Here is a 20,376-nt window from a genome sequence, read left to right as displayed (position 1 = left end):
TGGAAGAGCAGTTGAATGGAATGGACAGTGTCTTGAAAGGAGGATATAAGATGAACATCAACAAAAGCAAAACAAGGATAATGGAATGTAGTCTAATTAAGTCGGGTGATGCTGAGGGAATTAGATTAGGAAATGAGGCACTTAAAGTAGTAAAGGAGTTTTGCTATTTGGGAAGCAAAATAACTGATGATGGTCGAAGTAGAGAGGATATAAAATGTAGGCTGGCAATGGCAAGGAAAGCGTTTCTGAAGAAGAGAAATTTGTTAACATCCAGTCTTGATTTAAGTGTCAGGAAGTCATTTCTGAAAGTATTCGTATGGAGTGTAGCCATGTATGGAAGTGAAACATGGACGATAAATAGTTTGGACAAGAAGAGAATAGAAGCTTTCGAAATGTGGTGCTACAGAAGAATGCTGAAGATTAGATGGTTAGATCACATAACTAATGAGGAAGTATTGAATAGGATTGGGGAGAAGAGAAGTTTGTGGCACAACTTGACCAGAAGAAGGGATCGGTTGGTAGGACATGTTCTGAGGCATCAAGGGCTCACCAATTTAGTATTGGAGGGCAGCGTGGAGGGTAAAAATCGTAGGGGGAGACCAAGAGATGAATACACTAAGCAGATTCAGAAGGATGTAGGTTGCAGTAGGTACTGGGAGATAAAAAAGCTTGCACAGGATAGAGTAGCATGGAGAGCTGCATCAAACCAGTCTCAGGACTGAAGACCACAACAACAACAACCAGATGAGAATCACGTTATTGACGATTTCAGCAGTGTGGCGAACTTATTAAGGCGCGAATGTAGCGTCTTTCGTATCAAACAATGCTGACCACAGGCACAGATTGCGTGGACTGTTGGCAGGTAGCCACTGTGCGCCCCGAAGCAACGGCAGTGCAGAGCGTGGTGTAGGGTGGGCGGCCACCCAGCCAATTACAGAACCGGAAGCCGGCTGGTCTAGTGTTTCTGCGACGCTACTGCTGCTGCCGCCACCACGGGCACGGTTCGCATTGCGGCCTCTCCGCTGCTACACGCCGTCACCCCAGGCGCTGCGCTGACACATAACGCCCTTGCTCGCACCCCACGCCCCCTCCTCGCCTGCTCTGCACGGCGCGCTGTACACACCACACATCTCTCCTCTCATCTGCATGCTATAAGCGCTCTCCGTGGAGACTCTCGACTAGCTGAACGGAATATAGGATTCAATAGAAATCGAATTACACCGAAATGCTACAGGTTGATTTCAACTTAATGTCAAATTTAACAAACAGAGAGGACTGTCGAAAGTTTTCAGTGGTGTTAAGAAAGTCATGCAATATTATTTGAAAGAAGAAACCGCCATTTGGACTGCGTGTTATTTTATTTATCTTCCGTGCTATCTAAATTTCTGCTTTTATGCCATTATCAAGTACAGTGTGAAAGGTCTTACACTAAAGGTATAAAAATAACTGGTATAAGCACGCGTATTCAAATACAGAGCCATGTAAACGGGCCCAATATGACACTGCGGTCGGCAACACCAATATAAGACAAAAGTCTCGCACAGTATCTAGATCGGTTACTGCTGCTACAGTGGCAGGTTATTATTATTATTATTTATTTTATGGCCCTCAATGGACCACTGTAGTCAAAAATACAAAGTTCTAAACAAGTTGTTACACATGGATACAATTTGGTTCGACAATAACTTAATATATTTAGGTAATATAATTACTAGAGGCTATTCTTATATGAAAGGTGTTTTGCTCTTCTGTCTGCCAAATATCTCTTCATTCTTTCAGATATTTTCTTTCAGTGGCAGGTTAATAAGATTTAAGTGAGTCTGAACTTGGTGTTACAGTCTGCGCACGAGCGATGGGACACTGCGTCTCCCAGGTAGCGATGAAGGGAGTATTTTCTCGATCGACCATTCCACGAGTGCACCGTGAACATCAGCAATCCGGTAAAACATCAAATCTCCGACATTTCTGCGGCCGAAAACAGATCCCGCAAGAACGGGACCAACGACTACTGAAGAGAATCGTTAAACGTGACAGAAGTGCAGCCCTTTCGCAAATTGCTACACATTTCAATACTGGGCCATCAACAAGTGTCAGCGTGCGAAACATTCAACGAAACATTATCGATGTGGATTTTCTGAGTAGAAGGCCCACTGCATGACACAAATCTTTACACCTCGCCTGGGCCCTTCAACACCGACATTGGACTGTTGATGACTGGAAGCACGTTGCCTGGCCGGGTGAGTCTCATTTTAAATTGTATCGAGCAGATGGACCATGCATGGCAGCAGGGAACTGTTCAGTCTGGTGAGGGGCGCTGTAGTGGTATGGGGCGTGTGCAGCTGGAGTGATATGGAACCCCTGGTTCAAATGGTTCAAATCTCTCTCAGCACTATGCGACTTAACATCTGTGGTCATCAGTCCCCTAGAACTTAGAACTACTTAAACCTAACTAACCTAAGGACGTCACACACATCCATGCCCGAGGCAGGATTCGAACCTGCGACCGTAGCGGTCACGCGGTTCCAGACTGAAGCGCCTAGAACTGCACGGCCACACCGACCGGCTATGGAACCCCTGATACGTCTAGATACGACTCTGACAGTTGACGCGTACGTAAGCATCCTGCCTGATCACCTGCATCCATTCATGTCCATTGCCCATTCCGACGGATTTGGGCAATTCCCTCAGGATAATTCGACACCCCACACGTCCAGAATTTCTACAGATTGGCTCTTCTGAGTGGCCACCAAACTCCGCAACATGAATATTATTGAGTATATGTGAGATGTCCTGTAACGTGCTGTTCAGAAGAGATGCCCACTCCCTCGTACTCTTACGGATTTATGGACAGCCCCGCAGGATTCATGGTGTCAGTTCCCTCCAGCGCTACTTCAGACATTAGTCGAGTCCATGCCACGTCGTGTTGCCGTACTTCTGAGTGCTCGCAGGCGCCCTACACGACATTAGGCAGGTGTACCAGTTCCTTTGGCCCTTCAGTGTGGATCATTAGTATGTCAAATGTTTTAAGACGTCCAGATCCTAAACCTAAACACAATAGAAGATTAATACAGTAATATATAGCAAAATGGTAGTTTATTCTTTAAAAAACTCAGAGTAATTTCTAGATGCCAACACCACTGTATACCGCAACTTAAATTTCAAATATTCAAAATATATGCCTCTTCAGGTGTTGGCCTCTCGTGTACCAACTAGCAAACTGTAAATGAAATGTTACTCATGACTTTTACTACAGAAATTGTGGTAGCACTTGAAATTTCTTCTTTGTAATAGTTCAGCTAGGGCAAAGGAGTCTCAATTACTGCGTCACTAACAATACGAGCAAACTACGGTGTCTATAACCCCTGATCCAAGTTTTCCTGTGCTTGATTCGCAGATCAAGAAAAACTCGAGAATAGCGCTCGATAAGCAATTACTTCACTTACACTTACACTACTATCCCGTAGTGCGAATTTATACTGCACAAAAACACACTCATGGCTGACGACTACCATAGAGCATGCCTTCATAAATCTCACCTAACCGTTTGCAACAGCCAACTGCACTGGCGTGTGCACTTTGTAGTATCACAGGCAACACGGTACGGAACACCTCAGACAAAATTACTAAAGTCAAAACATCAGTATCGTCATATTTTAACGACTCAGGAATTCTTGTATCAAATACTGATCTGATTCCTAATATTCGTGGTACACTCGTGAAATGGTAGTACGGGAAAATCCCCACTTAATCGCTACCTCAGAGAGGCTGCATCCCGTCGCTCGTGCACCGACTATAATACCACGTTCAAACTCACTTAAATCTTGATATTTGCCATTGTAGCAGCAGTAACCGATCTAATAACTGCGCCAGACATTTGTTGTTTCATATAGGTGTTGCTTACCACAGCGCCATATTCAGCCTGTGTACACGTCTCTGCATTTGAATACACCAGTTTATTTGGCGCTTCAATGTAATATCTTAAAGTACATTTACTGCAGATAAAATTTCTCAGAGAGTAAACAGGATCTTAAATATACATTCCATTGATTACGTGCACAATGGACTCAAACGGGCAAACACTACAGAAGAAACGCAATCGCAGGTTCTCCTTTAAAGCTTAAAACGCTCAATTAACTTCAAACGCCAGAAAATTACTGCAGCTACAAGCCAAAGATTTCTTACAGCGACAAAATTTACTAATGACCAAAGTAAAATTGCAAGATACTAATAGAGTTGGGAAGTAGTTAAAACCTTACACAGCATTCTATTAAATTAATTACTTATCGAGTCACTTAAAGAATTAAATTTTACGCATCAGTAAACTGTAAACCAACTCAGCTCTTAAAACTAAAGTCGCCTGCGGGACGAAATCTCCATTAAAAAAGGTATCATCTACAGATGTTTGTGGCTACAGTGAACCCCTTCGACAGTACATATTATAGTAAATACCCCCGTAAGTGAGAAGGGGTGAAGTAAAGCACACACAAAAAATGTACTGTACATACAAAAGTAAGTGGGATATTATGTAATTGTAATGTGCATATTCTGTTCTAAATTGAAATGTCACTGAAGAAACAGAGCAGGTACCAGTGCAGATGGTAATAACTTCGTATATGAAGGTAAGGACGAATTTGACGACATTTTAACACAATGAAATGTAAAACGTATATCGCACAGATGGTAACACGTTATTATCAATCGGAACGTAAAATACTGAGTTTAGAGAAATGCGATGAATATCCTAATAATCGTTAAATGGTAGCACAAAAAAGATGTAATATCTAGAAATCAGTGTTATGTGAGAAACGTAAGCTCCAAAGACAGCCAGTAACTAGCGACAAACACAAGAAAGTACAGTGTGTTGAACCAAATGTTACTTGAGAAAGGATTTAAAAGAAACTGGACAGATAAGCATCAGTCAGGTGAGAGAGGAAAAGCGCTTCAAATAGACGACACTTTACAAAACAGAATGTCTTTGTGTCAACTATGATTACGAATAGTTACTTAGGCCCATCACCATTATGAAACAAGATTAAATGAAGCGCCTGAATACCACATTCATTTTTTTTCCCTTCTGTTTCCCATACTACCACAGGAAGATTAGTGGTTTAGAATTCTTTATGGCCTCCTATCAGTTCCACATGGTACATTATAAATGGATCTATTTCACACTGAATATACACACATCAAAAAAAGTTTTGCATCACCCAGTTTTCCAGAACTGCTGAAGGTAGACGTTGACTGTGTGTACCGCATCACAGACACATACCGTTTGACTGCTCAGAGATGTCACTAAACCTGCCCAAAGATGTAAACAACCATGCATGGGCAGCGCCTATTAGACGGAGGAGGTCCGCCAGTTCCAGCCATTCCACCAGGAAGGAGATACACTGTTCTTGTTGTCTATAGTTCAACCAAACCTAGATGGTCAATACCGCGGTTCGATCGCGTCCGCTTTGTTACTTTGTGCCAGGAAGGGCTCTCAGCAAGGGGAGTGTCCAGGCGTCTCACAGTGAACCAAAGCGATGTTGTTCGGGCATGAAGGAGATACAGAGAGACAGGAACTTTCGATGACATGCGTCGTTCAGGCTGCCCAAAGGCTACTACTGCAGTGGATGTCTGCTACCTACGGATTATGGCTCGGAGGAACCCTGACAGAAACGACACCATGTTGAATAGTACTTTTCGTGCAGCCATAGGACGTCGTGTTACGACTCAAACTGTGTGTAATAGACTGCATGATGAGCAACTTCACTCCCGACGTCCATGGCGAGGTCCATCTTTGCAACCACGACACCATGCAGCGCGGTACAGATGGGTCCTACAACATGCCGAATGGACCGCTCAGGATTGGCATCAAGTTCTTTTCACCGATGAGGCAAATGCCTTCAACCAGACAATCGTGGGAGACGTGTTTGGAGGCAATCCGGTCACGCTGAACGCCTTAGACACACTGTTCAGCGAGTGCAGCAAGGTGGAGGTTCCCTGCTGTTTTGGGGTGGCATTATGTGGGGCCGACGTACGATGCTGGTGGTCATGGAAGGCGCCGTAACAGCCGGCTGTACGATACGTGAATGCCATCCTCCGACCGGCAGTGCAACCATATCGGCGGCATATTGGCGAGGCATTCGTCTTCACGGACAACAATTCGCGTCCCCATCGTGCACATCTTGTGAATTACTTCCTTCAGGATAACGACATCGCTCGACTAGAGTGGCCAGCATGTTCTCCAGACATAAACAGTATTGTACATGCCTGGGATTGATTCCAAAGGGCTGGTTATTGACGACGTGATCCACCACCCACTCTGAGGGATCCACGCTGAATAGCAGTTGAGTAGTGGGACAATTTGTACCAACAGTGTCTTGATGTGAATAGTATTCCACGAAGAATACAGACATGCATCAGTGCAACAGGACGTGATAATTGGTATTAGAGGTACCGGTGTGTACAGAAATCTGGACTACCATCTCTGAAGGTGTCGCTATTTGGTGGTACAGCTTGCAATGTGTGTTTTTCGTGAGCAATAAAAAGTGCGGAAATGATATTTTGTTGATCTCTACTCAAATTTTCTGTATAGGTACTGGAACTCTATGAACCGAGGTGATACAAAACGTTTTTTGATGAATGTATTTCTTTACTGAATTTTGGCGTCGAAGATGAGTTAGAAGCAGCAGCTATTTCCGTGAGCTTCTTGGACACTTCCTGCAGTTACCGACGAAAAAATAAGATGGAAATAGAGACCGTATTAATCTTAAGTGAATCACTAGTGTAAGAATACTGGATAAGTGAAAAACACAGTGAGAATAATTTTGCAACAACTTCGAAAATATAGAATCTTATCTCAAACAGTTGAGCATTATTAGAAATATGGTGACATTACAAATAAAAGTCTCCAGTTTGGTAAAGAATAACAAATAAGTATTTTTAACGAGGGTGAAAAGATAATACTACCACTTATCTGTTGCACATCAGTGTTTTCGTAATGTGTTATGAGAGTCAGCTACTAAACTCAATTTTGCTGAACTTCCATTAGTTACGTATTTGGAAATGAACAACGTAATGAATGCCGGGTATTCCCGACTTGCCATCAGTAGAGAGGCGCTATTGGGGTGTTTATCTAGTTAGTAAAATCGTTTGGTACTGCAACGCCACAAATTAATAATGATGATAAGCAGAAGCGTTAAAGGGGGAAAACTAACTATTTCAGCTACGTAAAGCCGCCTGTAGGCATCTTCCTAGCGTTGCTGGAATAGAGAGAGTCCGAATAACCGCCGGCCGCTGTGGCCGAGCCGTTCTAGGCGCTTCAGTCCGGAACGCCGCTGCTGTTACGGTCGCAGGTTCGAATCCTGCCTCGGGCGTGGATGTGTGTGATGTCCTTAGGATAGTTAGATTTACGTAGTTCTAAGTCTAGGGGACTGATGACCTCAGATTTTAAGTCCCATAGCGCTCAGAGCCATTTGAACTATTTGAACCGAATCATCCGAGCAAATTTCCTAAGCCCTAAGAGAACCTAGCATCGAACAATTCACATTTTATAATTGCGCAGAGACATTCTATAAAATAGTTTACTGTATCTTCTTCTTATTGTAGTTGTTGTTGATAAAATGTGTTATATGACGTTCTACGTCCGCTGACCTTACAGGTAATTATTCTTTCCTCCGTATACTACCCCCTTCGACCCCTTTCCTCTCCATAATGCATGCCATAGCCACCTATAGTTACATGTTTATGGGCACAACAGGACACATAAAGTGGGCGATTTGTGTCTCGAGGAAGATACAAATCTTACTTTCAGTGCACGAGAAACCACACACAAGTGCGTTTTATTGCATTAGACGACATATTGTAGCCACTTTCGGTTCACCTCCAGTTATATTTCCATATTCCTTTCATCACTTCTCGTGCTCTTGTCCGTCGAACTAATGGAAAGGAGATTCTCGTTATGAAACTATAATCTATCAGGTAGCTATCAATCAAAAGTAGAAAAATCGGTATACTTTTCGACCAGCTTGGTTCGCCCAGGATCCAAGAGAATGATTTAAAGGAGACTTCATTACAGCAACAGCGTCCAAAACACGTAGCGTTTATCAACAAACCACATTTACGTAGCTCCACATGTGCACAATACAATCAACTCACAATCAGTCATGAATAAATTATACTGTTTAGTTTATTCAGAGCTCCACTATATTAACAATATTCGTCTACGCGACTACCCTTAATATTCGTTTATGCTCTTTGTAATTTAGATTTTTGCTGTCCAACAACCACATCCGTCAGAGTCACCCTCGACCATTACGTCTCTCCTTTCGCTCACTAAGAAAACTCGTGGCTAGGAAGTAAATTTTTCATATAGTACTCTCTCAATCCGCCAAAGGAGTCTCGATGGGTTTGTTTTCAGCACAACGTTTAATTTCTTGCAGAGAGTTCTGGAGCGGACGATGAAGGAGACTTCGTCTTATCGGCTTTCTCATCCCCTCCATACACATATGGAGTTTAAAACTGGTCGTGCATTTCGGTTTCTGCTGTTTACGAAAGATATACCATGAAACCACCAGACCGCCTTTCTCGAATACTGATGTTCTAAATTACAATACCTCGGGAACGATGGCTTCATTTCTTTTTAACATTCGTATATATGGGCTACCTCATTTAGTCTTTGGCGTCGGCTGTAACGATACACCATTGTTCTAGCAGCGTTTATCTGAAAATCGTCGACCTCTGCTGTCAAGTCTACTTGGTAGAGGCTCGAAACCTGTGGATCTATAACTCAGTTTACCTCACTATCGTCTCTCTCTTACAGCAGCATTGAACTCTCACAGAACCCTACAAAAATCCTGGGAAAATTACCACTCAAGTTAAAGCACTCATTTTAGTAGTCAACTTATGGGGTGGAGTTGGATAGGATCACTTCCCACCACTTTCTTTGCCCCAGGAATATTCCGCCCCCACTCCACCCTACCCAGGCAAAAAATCCCAATCGTACCTCCATATATTTAAAAAAAAGTGTGTTATTTGTCCTTATAATACATTTTTTAGCGTACTCTCATCTGGGATAGGTGTGGTGTACGTAGAAGTAGGAGAGGGCGGGGGGAGCTGTGGTGCTATATCTTCTGCCACAGACCTTGTTTCAAGAGACACAAGGGAAGCTTTATCCACGTCTTTCCTTTTGCAGGTCTATCTATAGCTTTCAGAGGTGTTCCTGTTGGTAAAAGAAATGGTGGGCCCAAATTTGTGCCTGATAAATATATTTTCATCTATCATTCGTCACCTTCCAGCTTAGAAAGAAGATTGTTAGGTAAGTAGCCACATTTTCTTGTGAAGTGACAGCCTTGATATCTGAAACCAGGCTGAGTCCCTTCATTTTCTTCAGGAGGGCCCAAGGGAAATCTGACAGGACCGCTATTATTCCATATATACATTAATGATATGCCGGATGGGATAAGCAGCAATCAGCAGCAGCTTACCGATGATACTGCGGTGCATGGGAAGATTTTATTGTTGAGTGACTGGGGGTGGATACAAGATGAGTAAGACAAAATTTCTAGTAGGTGTGATGAATGGCAGCTGGCTCTAAATGCAGAAAAATTTAAGTCAATGCCGGCGAGTAGGAAAAACTATTCCAAAACGTTCGAATATAGCATTAGTAGTGTGCTGCTTGACACAGTGACGTCGATTAAATATCTAGACATTGTAAGTTAACGAGCGTTTCGCTCTCACTTAAGTATGTGGCCGAAAGAGTCAGACTTCAGGAATTGTGAAACGAACCCTACGCTGAGGACCGTGTGCCACAAAGACTGCAGATACGCGACGAGATGCGGAAATTCACGAGCGCCTACTGTGCTGAATGATGCCTGAGTGCTGCAGTGTGCGAGTGAAAGAGACAAGAACCTACGTCATACGGAAACCCCATAGAAGCTGTTTGTGGCAAGGGAGATGTAGCAGTGTTAAATATGGCAGACCTAAGATCGGCCGTAAAGGGAAATATCTATGAAAAGTATTTAATTCTGTACTAATTCAGGGAAAGAAGCCACAGTAATTTTAATCTACTTTCCTTCATAAATTTTCATGGTGATTCCAATAAAACTTGAATATTGATCATATCTACAATAGTTTAGGATTTACTGTTAAAGTGAATCTAACAGTTTAATAACAAAGACCCGAATGCTAAAATCTGTACGCTGTGGTCGATCTTAACGAGCGATATTTCATACAGAAGCGCATAATTAAAATGACATATGTTGTAAATATCAATTCAGTAACTTTATTTGTTTAGAAGACACAGGAAATTTAAATTATCAGTATTTTCAGTTAAGCTTCACATCATCATTTCCTCCATACAGAACACTTTAAACGATGACAGCATCACACCTTATTGAATCATTAGGTAATAGAATTTTTTGTAAAGTTTAGTGCATAATAGTTACTTTCGTCCATTATTTATTTATCAGAAAGCACATTGGTGCTAGGCTACTGGTAGTGACATTCAAAGTTAAGAAGGCAACTGTATTGGTTTTATGAAAAAGAATTTAACGTTTGTTATGTAATGGGCATTACTGTTACTTTATTTAGAACGTGAAAGTCGTCAAGCTTGGATTATTTAAATATGTTAAAATGTAAAATAATGTATAATAAGCTGTAGCCAATCAGATGGACGGCTTCAGGAAAGGGAACTGTACTAGTCAGTTGAGTGAGGATATTCGGCGCGCGGGAAACGCTGCTGGGGACGGGTAGATGGACAGTGCGGATGGAGACGCGAAAGCGGACGGTCGGTCTTTAGGTAGCCAGGAAGTGAAACGACTTAAAAAAGTTCGCATTGTGAGGTACCGCGGGACGCGTTCTCTGAGCGGTGAGCAGCCGTGCGCCTGGTGTTAACTCTAGCTAGGTGGAGTATTGGACTTCTAATTTCCGATGAGATTGTGAATGATCGAACTTTGTCAAATGGATATGCCATTGAGTGTAATAGTAATTCTAAACACGACCACTTTCACTATTAGTTTGCCTTCTGAATAAACATTATTCTAACCAAATCGCCACTGTGTGGCCTACATCATTTATGGGTCGTTAAATTACCTCCCGATATCATTATTACTGTTATTATATGTTACATTAACATTTCATGTTTCACACAATTTCGTAAACTTGCCATCAGCCAGAATATTTAACCAAAGGGGCACAAATGTATAATTTGGGCCGCTTAATGCGACACGTGCTGTTCATCCCCTAGACGAGTTTGAGCCAAGACGAAGAGGAACCGCATGTGAGCCCGAACATCTTTGGGATGTTAGCTCGCATCATAACACTGCACATGATATGAAATGGTATGAGCATGTAAAGATTGTAGCTGGGAAGGCTATTGGTCGACTTTGGTTAGCTGGAAGAATTTTAGGAAGATTGAAAACAGGCATTTGAAGATAACTGCAGAACAATTCTACTGCCGTGAAAGTATATTTCTCGTAAGGACCACAAATATAAGACAAGAGAAATTTGGACTTGAAGGGATGCAGGTGGTTCGAAGCTGTCAGTATGTTTTCGATTATTATCACATGTCCCATACAAGCGCAGAAAAATGTCTCCCATAACATAATACTGCTCCCACCAAACTGCTTCTGTGCGCGCTGCGAGTTTCTAGCTGCCGTTCACCTCCATGTCGGCGTTTGTGGAGACGACCATCGATCTAGTGTAGCAGAAATGTGATTCATGCGAAGAGCCGACAGGTTTCCATCAATAGAAGGTCGAGTCCAGATGGTCCCGTGCCGACTACAGTCGCAATTAACGATGTCGTTGGGTCAACATGTGAACACACAGGGATGGTGTACTGCGGAGCTCCATATTCAACAACGTACGATGAACGGTGTGCTCCGAAGCACTTTTGCTGCGTGAACATGGTGCTCTTTCGGCAGAGATACCACAGATCACCGTTTATCCTACCTTACACAGCAGACAAGCCTCCTAACCCCACGTTCTGTGAAGAGTCATGGACGTCCAACCATATAGCGCCTAATGATAGTTTCACTGTCCTTCTACCTCTTCCCGTAGATGCTCACGACAGTAGCACGTGAACATTCGATCAGATTCGTCGTTTGCCAAATACTCGTTCATAGGCTCTGCGTTTTAACAATCTGCTCTTTGTCAAAGTCGCTCATCTCAATGGATTTCCCCATTTGCAGCCCATATCCTCGCCAGGGTGATCCCCCGTCCGTGTCCGCTTACATACTTCAGTTACCGAATCACGTGCCCGCTGCGCCACAAGGCAGCATCTATTGTCTCAGTGGGCAGTGCTCATAATGTTTTTGCTTATCAAGGCACGTTGAGGTGCGGGTTCAGAAGGAGGGACACGAGAATGGTACATGGACGTCATACTGCGAGAGCTCGATCTCTTCTCGTACCGCCAGTTTCCTTGGTTATATCACTTAATTCGGTTATCGCTGAAATAAATTCACGCAAACTGTCATCGTATGAGGTTTGTAACGAGACACCCTCCTCTAGCATTTCTTGTTCTCTACAGTAGTTGTCGATACCAGTATTAGTTTTCGAATTTTGGATTTCCAGCTAAAATTTATGAAAATGAATTACTTTATAAAATGTTTTATTCTCGATATTATAATCGATAAGTACTAGTTCTGAATGTACGTACAGTTACATTTTTTTTAGAAACTTTTGAAATTACGAACAGTTGGCACACTTAAAATTTATATTATTAACTACACAACACGATACTGGTTACTATGTTTAATTCTGGATTCATTTGTGATATAGTAATCGAAATAAAAGATAGAAGAAATTCATTTGTTAAAAAAATTGTAAAACCTTCAGAATATGGTTATTTTCCGAAGAGTGTGAGAGTTGGAAGCATGCCCCTGATGTGATGGGACGTATTTTTTGTATCATGTGTGAACAACGTAATTTCGGCATTGTTAATGTAAAAAATCAAAATACTGTATCATATACTATAATGTGAGAAAATATAATTACGTAAAACAATAATTCTGCATCAAGAATTTTCGAATTTATTTAGGTCAATCCAACAATGAGGACCTAAGATGTGACAGTTTTTGCTTCGGGAATCAGACCCCGAAGCAAGAACAACTGGAGCATACTCTAAATGACAAGGTAAGTAAGTTATAATGTTTATTGAAATTTTCGCTCCTCTGAAATCTTCATAAGAAACTAATAAGGACAATAGATGGAATTAGGGAGAAAGCGGGGGAGGTTGCAAGTTGAATTTCACTTCTTCGTTTGCTTTTAAGTACTTAACTTCTGCGACGCCCAGCTTAACCTGCAGGACAGGACAGATAGAATAAATTGTGGAAAGGGGCCAAAATAAGGGGCTGTCAGTTACACTCGAACATACAACTTTATTATTTCATCAATCATTAAAAGAGCCCAAAAATTTTTTTTGATACGCATCTTTAGTCTTTGGGACTTAATTAACGGCTGAAGGCCACTTTAATTTAAAAACGGCTGAAGGCCAATAACTTAAAACGCAAGCATAATCAGCAATTTAAAAGGCAAGCCTCATCTTCAAGCCAGTTCTTTAGTTAGGCTAAAGTGAACAAGTTACATTAAAATCGGCTGAAGGCCGAACACTTCAACTTCCAAAACATTAATTTTTTAAAAAAATACCATACTCCTTACGTGAAACAGCTCTTTAATTTAGGCTATGGCCTTAAGAACAAACAACTGAAACTCAAACCGACTGAAGGCCGAAAATTTACAAATTCAATTTTTTTTAAAATGCCAAAGGGCTTACGTGAAACAGAAAACTAGGCTGAAAGCTTTAAGAGTAAAACAACTCTAATTTAAAACACGAAACCGGCTGGAAGCCATACAAGTACCAACAACCAAAACAAATTTTAAAAACATAAGGCAGTCTCCACAAGGGTGCCCAAATGTTCGAGGGTCGGCCTGTAATTCAAACACTAACGCTCGCTTAGGTGAGACAGGCAGTCGGGCCAACCATTCACGATCCGACGACAACCCAACCGCCCGACAGTCAGCGGACCCACCGACAAGATAACTTCCACTTCACCCTACCAGGGCACAATAGGGAGTTGAACGGAACAACGTAGAAGATATTGGCTCCCACAACCAATCATATACGGAGCTGTCAAACTACACAACGTGCTGGACAGCAACAACACGATGAGGAAACTACACTGCCTGAAATTTACGTCAGCGCCCAGGGCAGGTAACCGGAGCGTTAACGGCCACAAGGCAGAAGATTCCGCTTGTCCACTTCAATTCAAATAACCAAATACAGTGAAACTCAACCAGAGGGTGGCTAGAATTTTCTAACTTGAAAACCACGTTGTTGCTCGCGGGAATACCCAACAGCCGACAACGAACTCCAAAAGACACAAGTTAACAGTCTTGACTTGCTGGTAGGTGAAATCAAAACTCAGCTTTCGTGTCCAGGGTCGGTGAGCCACGGACCCCCATAACAATGGGAACAGCGCCACACTCTCCGACACTGCGTAGGGACCGCCAGCGGGCCCCGGCCAAATTACGCCCCTCCGAGAATTCTTCACTGCTCCACGCCAACCGACCGACTTCTCACAAGGGAACCTCCCCATCGCACCCCCCTCAGATTTAGTTATAAGTTGGCACAGTGGATAAGCCTTGAAAAACTGAACACAGGACAATGGAGAAAACAGGAAGAAGTTGTATGGAACTAAGAAAAAATAAGCAAAATATACAAACTGAGTAGTCCATAGGGAAGGTAGGCAACTTCAAGGATAGTGTTAGCGCAGGAGCGCCGTGGTCCCGTGGTTAGCGTAAGCAGCTGCGGAACGCAAGGTCCTTGGTTCAAGTCTTCCCTCAAGTGAAAAGTTTAATTTTTTATTTTCGGACAATTATTATCTGTCCCTCCGTCCGTCCGAAGCGAGGAAACTGCGCCGTAGTTAGGGGACGCTACACCTAAACAACGAAACAGTCGACTACAGCGCACGGAAGAGAGTATTCCTGCTAACGAGGCTCCCTGGCTGGCAGTTGACTGTTCGCTACTTTGGATGAGCGTGCATTAAATACGTGAGATGTATTCCGTGGGCAATATGAATCCAGCAAATATAGGTCGCGACTTCAATAACAAGGTCAATGAATATTTCCCGAACTGCAAGTTTGCGGTGCGGTCGCAAAACGCAGGCACTAAACTTATGACAGTGAACAGAGACGTCAATGAACGAACGGACAGATAATAATTGCCTGAAAATAAAAAATTAAACTTGTCACTCGAGGGAAGACTTGAACCAAGGACATCTCGTTCCGCAGCTGCTAACGCTAACCACGGGACCACGGCGCTCGTGAGCTCACACGCTCCTTGACGTTGCCTTTGTTGCGCATGGTCTACTAATTTTGTATATTTTGCTTATTTTTTTCATAGTTCCACACAACTTCTTCCTGTTTTCTCGATTGATGTGTGTTCAGTTTTTCAAGGCTTATCCACTGTGCCAACCTTATAACTAAATCTGTGGGGGGGTGCGATGGGGAGGTTCCCCTGTCAGAGCTAAGACGCCGACAGCATTTAAAATAACTTGTCCATCAAAATCACACAAACTACACACAGTTTCACGAACACTTGCACGAAGAACTAGACAATGCTAACGGTAGTGCCTGTACAATCACGAGTCAGCAAAAAAAAAAAAAAAAAAAAAAAAACAAAAAAAAAAAAAAACCAAATTGGTTCAAATGGCTCTGAGCACTATGGGACTTAACATTTGAGGTCATCAGTCCCTATAACTTAGAACTACTTAAACCTAACTAACCTAAGGACGTCACACTCATCCATGCCCGAGGCAGGATTCGAACCTGCGACCGTAGCGTTCGCGCGGTTCCAAACTGAAGCGCCTAGAACCGCTCGGCCACACCGGCCGGTACACGAGTCAGCACACGCAGCCAACCCATAAGCGATAGCCAGCCAAATACACGTCGTCCGGGAAGACGACCGACCGCAGACCTACCAAAGTCGTCTCCACTGCAGTCATGTCGGACGAGTCATGGCGGTCCGGACCTCACTGCTGCCGCGCCACGACTGCCAACTCAAGCACTGCCCGGTCCGAACTAACTTGCTGACGCGTTCCAACTGACTGGTCGACACACGACGACCGAGAAGTAATAGCAGTCCAGCAAATATAATGCGACAGGCCTTATTTCAATGAGCGCTGCTGCTGCCGCTCACGGGCACGCAAAGCTGCAACTCAGTGACAAAAGTAATTGAAACTAACATAACGAGGTGGCAGTACGGAAAAAACAGGATGTTAAATAAGAGATGGCACGAACACGAGCCACGCACGGCTCAGCTTCTTTTACAGGAAATATATTCACAACTGCTAATATGAACCACCATCGGCTGTATATTAGAATAACGGCAGTGGAAATCTCTACCAAAACGTGACTCAAACACGGATTTCCCGCTTTTATGCGAGCGGTCGCCTTAACCGCGTCGACTGTCAGTGCACAAATCACAGCCAGACCCAAATTTCCGCTTGTCGTCATCCCTGTGTCAACTTGCACTCGTACGGTACGTATATCGCTGTTTAAGAAGGAAATAGTTATTGAGAGTGTAGGGCCCTGTAGCCTGGTATTGACGAATAATTGGCTCTGAGAACTATGGGGCTTAACATCTATGGTCATCAGTCCCCTAGAACTTAGAACTACCTAAACCTAACTAACCTAAGGACAGCACACAACACCCAGTCATCACGAGGCAGAGAAAATCCCTGACCCCGCCGGGAATCGAACCGACGAATAATTACGGGATAGTAGTGCCTGTGTTATTAAGTAGTACGATGCAGTGTTCCTTCTGACATGGATGCGTGTCTGAAGGAACATTAGCCGCGCGGGATTAGCCGAGCGGTCTATGGCGCTGCAGTCATAGACTGTGCGGCTGATCCCAGCGGAAGTTCGAGCCCCCCCTCGGGCATGGTAAGCTTAGGGACTGATGACCTTAGCAGTTAAGTCCCATAAGATTTCACACACATTTGAACATTTTTTGAGGGAACATTGCAAAGTAAAAGGTGTCACACAAAGAACGAGATATTTAAAGTGAGTGCCTCTATCAGTTTATTAGGTTTCCGGACCTAACATTTAAGCGACTGTCATCTGTTGACAGTGCGATTACCGACTGTCATTGTCAGTTTGCATTTATGCGTATTATTATCAACTAAAATGGAGGGATACACGATGGACCAACGCATCCAGATTTTGAAAGCGCATTTCAAGAACGATGAATGCTATGTAGAGACTGTCCGAAGACTTCCAGTAATTTTTGGGAGTCGAAATGCGCGTAATGGAGGTTTGGAAGTTTGTCGTGAAGCCTTATGGGACCAAACTGCTGAGTTCGTCGGTCCCTAAGCTTACGCACTACTTAATCTAACTTAAACTAAGGAAAACACACACACACACACACACACACACACACACACACACACACACATGCCAGAGGGAGGACTCGAACCTCCGACGGGTGGGAGCCGCGCGGGTCTGCGCCTAATGTGTCAATACGGCAAAGACTGCTAAGGAGATTTGAAGATGAAGGATCGACAGTGAACATCAAATCCCTGGACGTCGTCGTTCTCGTCGATCGGTAGAGAATGTCGCTCTCGTCAGTGAAAGCGTGGCTACGAGTCCAGTGAAGTCGATTCTCTGCCGTTCTCAGCAGTCAGCAATTCCGAGAAGCAGTTTGCATCCAATTTTAACAGAAGATCTGCATTTGTATACTTTTACCATCCAGCGAGCTGAAGCCGATGGAATATCTGAAGCGTCAAACATTGGGCATTCACGAAACAAAAAGTCGATAGTGATTTTCATAAGAAAATAATTGAAAATAATCTTCAGCAACGAGGAACATTTCAAGCTTAGTGGTTATATGAATTAAAAAAAGAACTGCCGGAATTGGGGCACAGGTAACCCTCGGGTGGTCAGTGAGAATTGTCTTTATCCAGAACGAGTTAGTATTTGGTGCGGATTATGGGCTGGCGAACTAATTCGCCATAATTTTTTGAAGACGAGACTGGAAAAGCAGTGACAGAGATTGGTGATAGTTGCATCCATGTAACAACACAGTTCTTATGACCATAATTGCAAGAACTGAAAGTGGAACACATGTGCTCCAACAGGATGGGGCAACCTGCCACACTGCTGCTGAAACAACAATGTTGCTAACGGAAAGATTCCCTGCTCGTCTCATCTCTCGCAAGGAGGATAAGAATTGGCCCTCCGAGATCGTACGAGGTGCATTCAAGTTATAAGGCCTCCGATTTTTTTTCTCCGGACTGGAAAGAGATAGAAACTTGCGCATTGTTTTAAAATGAGGCCGCGTTCATTGTCAATACGTCCCAGAGATGGCAGCACCGTACGGCAGATGGAATTTTACCGCCAGCGGCGAGAATGAGAACTGTTTTAAATACTTAAAATGGCGACGTTCTCCTTACTTGAACAGCGTGCAATCATTCGTTTTCTGAATTTGCGTGGTGTGAAACCAATTGAAATTCATCGACAGTTGAAGGAGACATGTGGTGATGGAGTTATGGATGTGTCGAAAGTGCGTTCGTCGGTGCGACAGTTTAATGAAGGCAGAACATCGTGTGACAACAAACCGAAACAACCTTGGGCTCGCACAAGCCGGTCTGACGACATGATCGAGAAAGTGGAGAGAATAGTTTTGGGAGATCGCCGAATGACTGTTGAACAGATCGCCTCCAGAGTTGGCATTTCTGTGGGTTCTGTGCACACAATCCTGCATGACGACCTGAAAATGCGAACAGTGTCATCCAGGTGGGTGCCACGAATGCTGACGGACGACCACATGGCTGCCCGTGTGGCATGTTGCCAAGCAATGTTGACGCGCAACGACAGCATGAATGGGACTTTCTTTTCGTCGGTTGTGACAATGGATGAGATGTGGATGCGATTTTTCAATCCAGAAACAAAGCGCCAGTCAGCTCAATGGAAGCACACAGATTCACCGCCACCAAAAATTTTGGGTAACCGCCAGTGCTGAAAAAATGATGGTGTCCATGTTGTGTGACAGCGAGGGCGTAATCCTTACCCATTGCGTTCCAAAGAGCACTATGGTAACAGGTGCATCCTACAATAATGTTTTGAAGAACAAATTCCTTCCTGCACTGCAACAAAAACGTCCGGGAAGGGCTGCGCGTGTGCTGTTTCACCAAGACAACGCACCCGCACATCGAACTAACGTTACGCAACAGTTTCTTCGTGATAACAACTTTGAAGTGATTCCTCATGCTCCCTACTCACCTGACCTGGCTCCTAGTGACTTTTGGCTTTTTCCAACAATGAAAGACACTCTCCGTGGCCGCACATTCACCAGCCGTGCTGCTATTGCCTCAGCGATTTTCCAGTGGTCAAAACAGACTCCTAAAGAAGCCATCGCCGCTGCCATGGAATCATGGCGTCAGCGTTGTGAAAAATGTATACGTCTGCAGGGCGATTACGTCGAGAAGTAACGCCAGTTTCATCGATTTCGGGTGAGTAGTTAATTATAAAAAAAAATCGGAGGCCTTAGAACTTGAATGCACCTCGTATGATTTGACACTATGCGACTTTCTTCGTGAGGATATGTCAAATCTTGTGTTGATGTGAACACTCCATGAGCCATCTCTCAACTTGAGGCAGAAATTAGACGTGTCATGGATCAAATGCGAGCGTATTTTTGCTCTAGATTCGTCAAAAATTTTGTACACAGAATGGACGTGTGCACATGAAACCTTGAGGAGATTTGTCTCGTATTTTATATCATGTTTAATCACAGACTTTGTGTTTCATATGGACATAATGATGCTAGTAATTTTGAAATAAACTATGTGTTTTACTGTTAAATTAAAAATTGCGTTATTTATGAGACGCCTTATTCATCTTAATAGCACATACACTTCCGTTTCATAAATTTTTATTTTACAGTGAATGAACAAGCTATCTGGTGCTAACCTAGTGTTCCCTTCTCACAAGCCAAACTTCGCAACTCTGCAGAGGCTACCCGCACACGCCCATTTGCAGCCCTGCCTGATAAACTGCACACCGGCAGTGGCAGTGGCAGTGGCAGTGGCAGTGGCATGGCAGTAGCAGGTGCATGGCAAGTGCCTGCGTCATCTGCATCTCTTTGTCGGCCGCGCGCGAGGTCTGCCCGTAACGACCGTGGGCCGCCGCTGCTGCCGTCATGAATTTTCCATTCCTCATCAAGCGCAGCCGGCAATTCCTCGTGGGAAGAGTGAACAGTCGGCGGCTGTGGGGCGGTCGCCTCCGTGCGTTTGCATACAGGCGTGACCCCGGGCCGCGAGTTGTGTGGCCCCCCGCGACCGCTGTCGCCTGTGGCATATCCCGTGGCGCTGCGCTGAGGAGGGAGCCCGAGGC

This window comes from Schistocerca americana, chromosome 2, assembly GCF_021461395.2.
Source record: "Schistocerca americana isolate TAMUIC-IGC-003095 chromosome 2, iqSchAmer2.1, whole genome shotgun sequence".
NCBI classification, from domain to species: Eukaryota; Metazoa; Arthropoda; class Insecta; order Orthoptera; family Acrididae; genus Schistocerca; species Schistocerca americana.
This window is presented reverse-complemented; position numbering follows the sequence as displayed.